Source organism: Podarcis tiliguerta (assembly GCF_965153285.1).
Source record: "Podarcis tiliguerta genome assembly, chromosome: 13".
In the NCBI taxonomy this organism is placed as follows: Eukaryota; Metazoa; Chordata; class Lepidosauria; order Squamata; family Lacertidae; genus Podarcis; species Podarcis tiliguerta.
In genome coordinates this window covers 47,521,220-47,531,845 of record NC_139546.1, presented here as the reverse complement: position 1 = coordinate 47,531,845, position 10,626 = coordinate 47,521,220, and the positions used below count along the sequence as shown (strand labels likewise).

The following is a 10,626-nucleotide window of genomic DNA, read 5'->3' as shown; positions in this document are numbered from 1 at the left end:
AACATATAGGAAATGGACGGTAAGAATGTGATCCTTTGCAGGTGGGACCTCACTGCGACGCTCTGCTTTTCGGTGTGCAGAGCTCCTGGTCTGAGTTCCAGCCGGCCTGGTCCCTTCCCAGTTTGCTCCATTTGATTCCTCCTCTTCTTTTTGTTCCCCCACCCCACTTTTTAGGATCCCCCCCATGGTTTTTTGGGCGAGGAGTGGCATATTTTCCCAAACCTGGTAGCACCTCTCTCTCAGGTGTGTTGATGGCACCAGCTGAGTAGCTCTAAGCGGGGTGTTTTTTTTTGGGGGGGGAATCAAAATTGCTGATTAAAATCAGATCTTAGAAAACAACTGATATTCCATATAAAAATAAAACCAGCAGTTCTAAACACATACACTATAAAATAAAATTACATGTTAAAATGCCAGTTACTGTTCTGTTTCATTAGCACAGGCAATTGAGCTCTATTCTGAGTTCCTCCAACCCCCAAATTTTATATATCTGCAAGTCTTCAATCACCGTTTATTACTGGTGAGACATTTTTATTCTGCCCATCAAACCAGGTGGCATCTGTGATGCGTGACTTCTGCGCCCCATTTGATTTCACAACCACCCTGCGCAGTAGGCCTGACAAGAACAAACACAACTATTCCGTTCTTTGTTTTATCTCGGTCTGGAAAAACGTACCACCCACAGAACTCTCTTGACACGTGTACAGCCGCCATTAAGGAACCCTTGACTGGAGCAAGCAAACAACCATTTTTTGCGCTCAGAAACTCTGGGATAATTACAGCATAGAGGGACGCTGGTCTGTTGTATGTTTAGCACGATGTTTAAATCTAGGGCCAAGCTGGCAGCGCAACTGGTCCTCGGTGCCAGGCCTGCAGCCGCGAGGACAATGGGCAGGTACCACCCGAAGGCCCAGCTGAGAATGTGCCTGGCAAGGGCTGAGGGTGTGGAGACCCCCATCTCTGGCAGAGTACCTCTGAAGCGACAAGCGAGTGATGTCATGGCAGCTAGTAAAAAGTCAGAGAGAGAGACAATGGGATGCCAGGCATTCCTTCCCCTCACCTCCTGCTTCCAGGAATCTGCATCGCTATTGTTCGAATGCTAAATTTGCTGCCAAGAACCCCAGTCCCCTCTCTCTATTCCCGGCTGTTCATAATGTCCCCCTCTTGTGCCTTTCCAGAGGCTGCTTGCGCACTCTACATTTAAAGCAGACACCCCAACAATACAATAACGGGAACTGTAGTTTCCCCCTCGCAGAACTACAACTCCCAAAATGCACTTCCCATGATTTAAAGCTACGTATGTCCTTTAAAGAAGGCTGGTCGCCGAAGAATGGATGCTTCTGAATTCTGGTGCTGGAGGAGACTCTTGAGAGTCCCATGGACTGCAAGAAGATCAAACGCATCCATTCTTAAGGAAATCAGCCCTGAGTGCTCACTGGAAGGACAGATCCTGAAGCTGAGGCTCCAAGACTTTGGCCCCCTCATGAGAAGAGAAGACTCCCTGGAAAAGACCCTGATGTTGGGAAAGATGGAGGGCCCAAGGAGAAGGGGACGGCAGAGGAGGAGATGGTGGGATAATGTTCTCGAAGCTACCAGCATGAGTTTGACCAAACTGCGGGAGGCAGTGGAAGACAGGAGTGCCTGGCGTGCTCTGGTCCATGGGGTCATGAAGAGTCGGACACGACTAAACGACTAAACAACAACAACAAAAAATCCAGGGTGGGGTGGGAAGAGGAGAGAGAAATAACCTTAGAGGCCAAATCCAATAAAACAGCAGCAGGCTTGATTTAAAAATAAATAAATGTCCCCACCTTCCGTTTGGCTGTTTCCCGCTTTCATGGGTTTAGCCTCCTACGTGAAAAATAATAATTGCGGCCGTGCATTAAAAGAGGGAGAGGGGTTTCCAAAGTGGAAGGTAAGTTTGAGAGAGGTGGATCAGAGCATTCGCAGAGGGTTAGCCTTGTTGCTGTTTCAGCTCTCTGCTCCTATAATATGCAACGACGATGCAATGCCAATGATTGAGAACCTTAATAAACCGCTGATAGCTGGGTGGAAGCTGCAAGCATTTAAGTATTTCTCAGCAAGGGCAAAAATGCAGAGGCAGACGCCCTTTTCCTTTATCCTCAGGTATCACAGCCATCCCCATTTAGGGTCCTCACAATATTTCATTATCTCTCGACCAACTGCCCTGCACCCACCACCCCCAATATTCCAGTGTGGTGTGAGCCAGTGTGGTGTAGTGGTTAAGAGTGGTGGACTCGTAATCTGGTGAACCGGGTTCGCGTCCCTGCTCCTCCACATGCAGCTGCTGGGTGACCTTGGGCCGGTCACACTTCTCTGAAGTCTCTCAGCCCCACTCATCTCACAGAGTGTTTCTTGTGGGGGAGGAAGGGAAAGGAGAATGTTGGCCGCTTTGAGACTCCTGAAGGGGAGTGAAAGGCGGGATATCAAATCCAAACTCCTCTTCTTCTTCTTCTCCTTCCCTCTGGCTGTTTCTTTCCCCCCATTCTTTCCTCCCCCCCGCTGAGCTCCCCCAGAACTTGGCCCCCTCCCAGCAAATAGCATCCCTTTGGCCAACCAGAAGACGACATTACTGCTGCTCACAACCCCAGCGTGCTTTATCTGCCTGATATTTTCGAAACAAGCACGCCGGGGCTAAAAGAGGCGAATGACGGTCGCATATGCCTTATACCAGTTTAGGCAGTCATCTGGCTTCTCCCCAAAGCACCCTGGGATGCACCCAGGGTGCATCCTGGTCCTTTCTGCTGGGCCCTTCTGCAGGCAAAGCAGCTGTTCTCCCCGAGAGCCATTACCCATCTCACGAGGTTGCTCTGGGTACTGTTGGGTCGATCTTTCAGCTGGTGCCAACTGAATTTCATGGGTACAGTGGTACCACGGGTTAAGAACTTAATTCGTTATGGAGGTCTGTTCTTAACCTGAAGCACCACTTTAGCTAATGGGGCCTCCTGCCGCCACTGCGCCGCCGCGCGATTTCTGTTCTCATCCTGAAGCAAAGTTCTTAACCTGAGGTAATATATCTGGGTTAGCGGAGTCTGTAACCTGAAGCGTATGTAACCCGAGGTACCACTGTATAAGCTTTCGTGTGCATGCACACTGCTTCAGATATCTGAAGAGGTGTGCATGCACACGAAAGCTTATATCCAGAACAAACTTAGTTGGTCTCTAAGGTGCTACTGGACAATTTTTTAATTTCTTAATTTCTTTCGACTGCGTCAGACCAACACAGCTACCTACCTGAATCTGGGTTTCATGGGTTGATCTGTGGTCTGGGTGGTAGGGTGATGGTGTTGCTGCGTGGCGGGGAGATGGGCCGAGGTGGCTCGCGACCCTGTCCGGACCCTGAGATGGTTGCATGAGGCCCTCCTCTGGGAGAGGTCTGGAGGGTGGCAACCAGAGCCTCTGCCCCACTGAGCTGCCAGTCTTCAAACTTTCCACCAAACTAGCTTTCTCCCTAGTGACCGCTTTCTTAAGGGATTGCCTCCCCAAGGAGACCCGCCTGGTGCCAACCTTGCCATTGTTTTGCCACCAGGCAAATACTTTTTTAAAAAAAAACTTGGGCAGCTCCAGGGATATGCTCTCCTAAATCTGCATGCAATAACTTTTACATGATTTTTATTTCACGGTTTAAAAAAAAACTTTAGTTGCAAATCGCTTTGGGACTTTGTTGAGCAGAAAGCCACACCAGTTGTCGGGGTTTGCAAGAGGGAGAAGCGGTCTTGGGTTCGAATCCTGCTTGCAGGTTTTCCACTAAAGCAACTGCCTGGCCACTGTGAAAACAGGAAGATGTACTAGAGGGGACATTGGCTCGATCCAGCCAGTTCCTACGATGTGCATAAACCTCACAAGCCCCTTCCTGTTTCGCTTGGCGGGCGGATTCATTGGCGGGTACCTAAGTTGCTTCTTGCCCGCAAACGTAACCCAGGTGCATTTTAGCGGTGGTCTGTGCTGGCTCTGTTGACATCCACACATGCCCTGAGTGCTAGCCTTGTCTTGGCTGCCATGCCGCGCAGGTGGCGCAGTTGTGCGGACCTCTCGATCTTTTCCTGTCCTGTTGATGCCTCTGCTCTATGCTGGCTCGGGAACAATAGCCAGGCGCACGGTGCCAGGGCGCGCCAGGAATCCCATTGTCGTCTCTCCAGCCCACGTTTGGCCTTTGTTTCACCTGCCTATTGTTTTCGAAGGCAATGGGGGGCATCTTGCCAGGGCTGCCCCCCTCTTCCCCATCCCTCTCGTTAGTTGGGGACTCCCTTAAGCTGCTTCTGTTTGGTGTGGGGTTTTTTTTTGCATGGCTTTCGTGCCAATTACATTCCCAGCTGGGCTCCTGGAACAACCTTTCCTATTATCCTCGCAGCTGGAATCCTGGCTCCAAAAAGTCATCAGTGCCCATCAGGCAGGGGAGAGAAATGGCTCATTTGGGGGGAAGCCGGGAAAATTGGCTTGTCGGAAGTGTGAGCGAGCGTTACAGACCGCCGAGTCCTTCGCTCAGATTTCAAAATGGGGGCCGTGTGAGGCCTAGTGGTCTGAGCAGGGTGTGCGAGGAGCGCTGAAGGCTAGGACTTCAGGGGTCTGTCGAAAGAAAATTGGGGTGCCTCAGGAGCCAGGACTCCTGGGTCCTTTCCTCTCTCCTCTCTGACGGAACCAGCAAAGCCTGAAGAGCAGGTTCAGGAGGCGAAGCGATTGGGCAGCAGGCCTTGTGGTTAGAGCAAGCTTGCGGAGATTCCTGCTTTTTTAGGGATGGCAATGCAAATTCCTGAGATAAATTTTGCGGTTCGGGGCTGTGCTTCTCAAGCTCTCCTGCCCTCCGTGGGTCAATTGACAATGACATACAGTGGTACCTCAGGTTACATATGCTTCAGGTTACATAAGCTTCAGGTTACAGACTCCGCTAACCCAGAAATAGTGCTTCAGATTAAGAACTTTGCTTCAGGATGAGAACAGAAATCATGCTCCGGCGGCGCGGTGGCAGCAGGAGGCCCCATTAGCTAAAGTGGTGCTTCAGGTTAAGAACAGTTTCAGGTTAAGAACGGACCTCCGGAACGAATTAAGTACTTAACCCGAGGTACCACTGTATTCCTGCTTGTCGTGGCAACTGAATTGGACTCCTAATTGCGTCTTTATGGTCAGCTGAGCGATGCTCATGCGTCGCTGGTGTTCAGGGTGCACGGAGATAGAGCCCTCTTCCCGGTTAGGAGCCAGGGCGACAGGGTAGCCGGGTGTAGTGGTTAGAGGAGGAAAGGCAACTCAACACAAAAACACAATTTCCAGACACGGAAGACTAAGAAGCAGGGCCAGTTCTTCAGAGGCGTCCGGCGTTTATCCCTCCCGCTTCTGCTGAGGTGGCCAGGGCACTGTGGAAAAAGAGAGCACCTTGGAAAGGCTATATTTCTGCCGTGCATTTGGACAGACAATGGACACATGGGAGCAGAGGGTGGGGGGGTCCCAGGCGAGAGACAAAGAAGGGAGCAGGTGCGAGGGGGAGGCCGGAGCCAATTCATAATCCGGGGCAGGGCACAACGCCAGCAAACAGGGCGGCACCGTGCCAGGAGCTGCCACCTTCCGGCCATTAACTCCATGCAGGCCTCCCTTCGGCGTTGTCTCTGGGCATTTTCCTGGCTTTTGGCCTCCTTTCTGCCTTCCAGGACACGGCCTGCCCCCCCCCCACCTCACGGCATTCCCTCCCCAAATGTCAGGCCCTCGCCTCCCCTCTCGGCTTGCCGACGGCCCCGCCAGGCCGTCACTCGATCCGGCGGGTGACGTCCGCCGATGGCCCCCCCTTGGCCCAGAACAAAAGGCAGGAATGGCATTGAGGCAGCGTGACCTTCGCGGCCGGCTCCTCTGGCGGCCCTTATATAGCAACCTCGCCACAAAGGCTCCTTATTATAGCCTCACATCGGGGAGACGGGAATAGAACCCAGGAGTCCTGCCTGGGGACAAAGGAGTCCAGGGTCCCAGCCGTCCCCTCGGCTAGGCTATGGAAAAACCCAGAATCGGGCTCAGAGATGGGCTAAAAGGCCTAGGCCTTTGGGGGGGGGGGTTGTAATGAAAAGCAGTTTTTTGTGTTTTCAAACTTCTCACGTTTAAAAACCAAGAAAGCGGAAACAGAAAACCCAGGCTCGGAAGCTCTTATCATAGCTGTCAACGTTTCCCTTTTTAAAGGGAAATTCCCTTATTCCGAATAGGATTCCTCGCAAGTAAAGTTGGCAGCTATGGCTTTTATCCATGGCAAAATGGCAAAGGAAAGCCACTCTGTGCATGCTCAGAGGTACACTCACCTTGCCTTTCCAGAACGGAGCCCCAGTGGTTTGAAACTGGCTCTGCAGCTAAGCCCAGCTCCCTGGGCTTAGCATAGATCCCATGCTTTCCTCTCAACCCTGCAAATTCTGGATCCAGATTTTGAAATCTAAATCTTGTTGCATTTTGCAAAAAAAAACGGGTTGGGTGTGTGTGGGGAGGATGGAGAAGAATGCCAGTTCAGTTATTACTATTTTTATGTCATTACAGGGCAGCTCTAGATAGTTTTTGCAATGATTTTCAAGCCCTTCCAGAGAGACAGTGGATTTCTCTAAAAAGAAAAAAAAGAAAAGACTTGGTTAAAACTTACTTGCTGGGGGAAAAGACATCTGGATTTTGCTGCCTTTTAACCCTCTCCCCTCAGATGAAGAGCCTCCTTTTTACTATTAAAAAAATGGCTGCCAAGCGCAGCTCTCCACATATTACTTAGCTGGGGTTTTGCCTATGTCCTGCTCTGAGGGATTTTGTACTGTTTGAGAGACCACCCTCTTAACTTACGTAAGTTTAAACGGGTTCATCTTTTTGCCTCGGGGCAATCGAACTATGAATCGAAAGACAACCAGAAGGTGGTTTGGCTGTCAGCTGGACTTTTTGAGTCTCGTATACATAAACTTTCTCCACCTGAGTGAAAGAAGGGGGAAAGGCGAGTTTCTTCATTCAGGTAAACAACCCTCTGCTGTGGACCAAATGTGCGGCACTGCACAAGTTGTTTCTTTCGGCCTCAGTTCTCCAGCTGTAAAATGGGGCTAGCGGTGCTGTTCCCCGTGAAAGTGAGAGCAAGACAGCTGCTACATGTGAGGTGGGCTATCAGATCTGCTGCTGCCTTCACAGATGGAGGAAATAATGCTTTTCCTGCTGGAAACCACAGGAGGGGAGAGGGCTCTTATGCCTGAATCCTGCTTGTGAGTTTTCCACAGGCATCTGGGTGGTATAGCTCAATTTTGTGGCTAGCTCAGCATTGCTTACACTGGCTGGCAGCAGCTGTCCAGCGTTCCAAGCAGGGATCTCTGCCATTCTTCCCTGGAGATGTCAGGATTTGAATTCAGGACCTTCTGCATGCAGAGCGAATGCTCTTATCACTGAGCTAGGGCAGCGTTCAACCTTCTCTGCCTCTTTTCCCCCCACCCCAAATCCCACTGCCTGGAAGCTGCTTTTAGCTTCTCTGTGGAAGAAATGAAGTACCTCTATTACGCCTGTGTTTCTCCCACTCCTGAGTGGGTGGAAGTTTCAAGCACTGCTTAATCTCTCAGGAGCGGCCCTCCTTTCAACCAAATCATGTCCCTCTGCAACAGCTTTCAAATAATATTTTTTAAAATGGGAAAATATATACCGTATTTTTCGTCCCATAGGACGTTCCGTCCCATAGGACGCACCTAGTTTTTTGGTGCTGCACTGCGCCTCCCTGCTGTCCCCCGAGCTTATGGGGCTGGCCGATGTCTGCCCAGCGCGCGGGGCGCTCTGCTTCCGCAGGGTTGCCTAGGCTGCGGATGTGTTCCCTAAGCGCCGGGCGCTCTGCTGTCAGTGCGCCCGGCGCTCCGGGAAGCAGGCTGCTATCTGCAGCCTAGACAGCCCTATGGGAACTCCCGCAGGGCTGCCTAGGCTGCGGATGTCTTCCTGAAGCCTGGAGAGCGAGAGGGGTCGGTGCGCACCGACCCCTCTCGCTCTCCAAGCTTCAGCGAAAGCCTGCATTCGCCCCATAGGACGCACCCAGATTTCCCCTTCATTTTTGGAGGGGGAAAAGTGTGTCCTATAGGGCAAAAAAAAAGGTATCCCTCTCTCAATAGAAACCCTCTTATGATATTTTCCATGGAACGAGTCCGCACAGGGAAAGTGGCCTGGGGAGAAATGGGCAAACTTCGTACTGAAATGGACGCCTCCTCCTGTGATAATTCAGGCAGCAGAAGTACAACGTGGGGATATCTAAAGTTGTTTCCCGAGACCCTTGGTCTGAAAAATGGTTTGTGCTTACGAAAGGTGTGTCTTGGTTGCCTGGGGGGAAGCAAAAGACCTCAGGAGAAGGCAAAGGAAAGCTTCACCTGAGATGAGGCTCCTGAAATCAGATTCACGTTGCCTGATTCCGTTTCCGGGATCAAGGGAGGAACGGAGGATGGTGACAAGTTTTCAAGTGGGGTTGCTTTGCCCCCCTAAGCAACTCGGGGCTCTGGACATACAGTGGTACCTCGGGTTACATACGCTTCAGGTTACATACGCTTCAGGTTACACACACCGCTAACCTAGAAATAGTGCTTCAGGTTAAGAACTTTGCTTCAGGATAAGAACAGAAATCGGGCTCCGGCGGCGCAACCGCGGGAGGCCCCATTAGCTAAAGTGGTGCTTCAGGTTAAGTACAGTTTCAGGTTAAGTACGGACCTCTGGAACGAATTAAGTACTTAACCCGAGGTACCACTGTATATCAGTTACACCTTCAAAACCAGGGGTCAGCAAACTTTTTCAGCAGGGGGCCGGTCCACTGTCCCTCAGACCTTGTCGGGGGCCGGACTATATTTTGGGAGGGAAAGTGAACGAATTCCTATGCCCCTCAAATAACCCAGAGATGCACTTTAAATAAAAGGACACATTCTACTCATGTAAAAACACGTCCGCGGGCCAGATTTAGAAAGCGATTGGGCCAGATCCGGCCCACGGGCCTTAGTTTGCCTACCCATGTTCAAAACCACCCCCAAACCCTCTGAGTTGCATCTCGGCGCTTGGGTTGCAGCGAAATCAACAGCGATGCCTCGACGCAAAATTTTCCTTTCTCTGGATTCTTCCCGTTACATTTCTGCCAGGTGGGAGAACAGTAAGCTATGGCTAAGGTTGTTTTTGTGTGTGTGTGTGTTTCAATAAACTATGGGTGCGGGTGTGCAAGAGATTACATGTGGAAACAGAGCGTCGGGGAGGGCAGTGGAATATTCCTAGGTTGCCAAAAGCATGTGCAGCTTCTTTCTCTCATCTCCCCTGAGACCCCCTCCTCTCCCCACACTGGAATCTCAACCCTGTTGTTCCAAGATATTTTGATGTCCACCGCCCCCCCTCCCTGAACCTGTTCTTATTCTTCATACCACAACAATGACGACTTGTTCCAATTGTTCCCGGGGAAGCACGATAGGATTGGGGTGGTGGGGAGGGAAGTGGTTGGGGGGGAGAGAGGAATGGGTCCGTGTGCCCATATGAGGCTGGCCAGGGGGAGGGAGCGGGGGGAGCGGGGGTTTATAACCAGAGTCCTGGCCAAGCACCCAGCTTACAACCCCACCCACCTCGCACTGGTCTCAGGTAAGGCCCAGCGCCAGCTGTTCCACATTGGAGGGTTGGGGGGCGGCTGAGAAGGTATTGTGTTTGCCGGTGATGGGGCTCTGGCCATCCGGGCATGGGGAAATCTAGGCAGGGAGTTGGCACCCATGGAAGGAACTCTGAAGGACATCTAGTCCACCCCCCTGCTCGAACCCACAAACCTGAGATTAAGAGTCTTATGATCTACCACCTAATCTATCCTGGGGGCAGGGAGTGAAATCCAAGCAGCCAGGTGTGCTTTCAATGTACCTGGTGGTTCGTGATTTTTTTAAATTTTTTGCACATTTGCAATGCAGGCAATTGGTAGAATGCTGCCTTTATCGCCCACCTTTTTCTCCCAAGGAGCTCAAGCTGGCATACTTAGTTCTTCTCCCCCTCCCTCCTCATTTTAATTTCCACAACAACCCGGCGAGGTAGGTTAGGCTGACCAGCCCAGGGTCACTCAGTCGTGAGCTTTGTGGATTTGAAACCTGGTCTCTCCCAGCTCTTAATCCTGACGCCAGCGGCTCGCAAGACGGTGGCTGGAATTGGGAATGGGCTGCGGTGTTTGCAAATATATTCGGGCTTGTGTATTTGTGCTGGGGTCTCTATGCAAAATTGGGGCTTTGTGCGCGCCCGTTGGTGAGTCGTGTGTTCGGGGAGAGATTTGCACGCGCGTAACAAACAGCATATGCAAATAAGCACACTTCCTAAATGGGGCTTGTGAGGATTGGACACGGCTCTCAAAAATGTGTTGCATGAAGGAGCTAGGATTCTGTCCCATCTGCACAGAGCCCTGCCTGTGAGTGTGTAAGAATGTGAGTTTGTAGTGGTGAGTGTGCCTGGTTGTGCATTTCCAAATTCAAGAAGTGTGTCTTAATTCTGCAAATCCTGAGATCTGAGAATTTCATCTGGATGCTGGTGGTTATACCGTTAAATACCTCATCCATCCTTCTGAGAATGGTTACATCCTGAGAATGGGTGGTGTAAAGGAATTCCTTGTTTGAATTTTGAAGACAACACTCCACTCTTTCCTCCCCCCCC

The 10,626-nt window shown here is 51.1% G+C and overlaps 1 protein-coding gene across 2 annotated transcripts in view; it reads left to right on the top strand.

Moving 5' to 3' along the window:
* The first annotated feature begins 9,484 nt into the window (after nt 1-9,484).
* LOC310662844 (myosin-7) overlaps nt 9,485-10,626 on the top strand; it is a 44,294-nt gene continuing 43,152 nt past the window's right edge. The window contains exon 1 of one of the 2 annotated variants that reach the window (XM_083410012.1): nt 9,485-9,585. The gene's annotated coding sequence lies outside the window, so the exon portion shown is untranslated. The remainder of the gene's footprint in view (nt 9,586-10,626) is intronic. The other variant, XM_083410013.1, reaches the window with a different exon arrangement.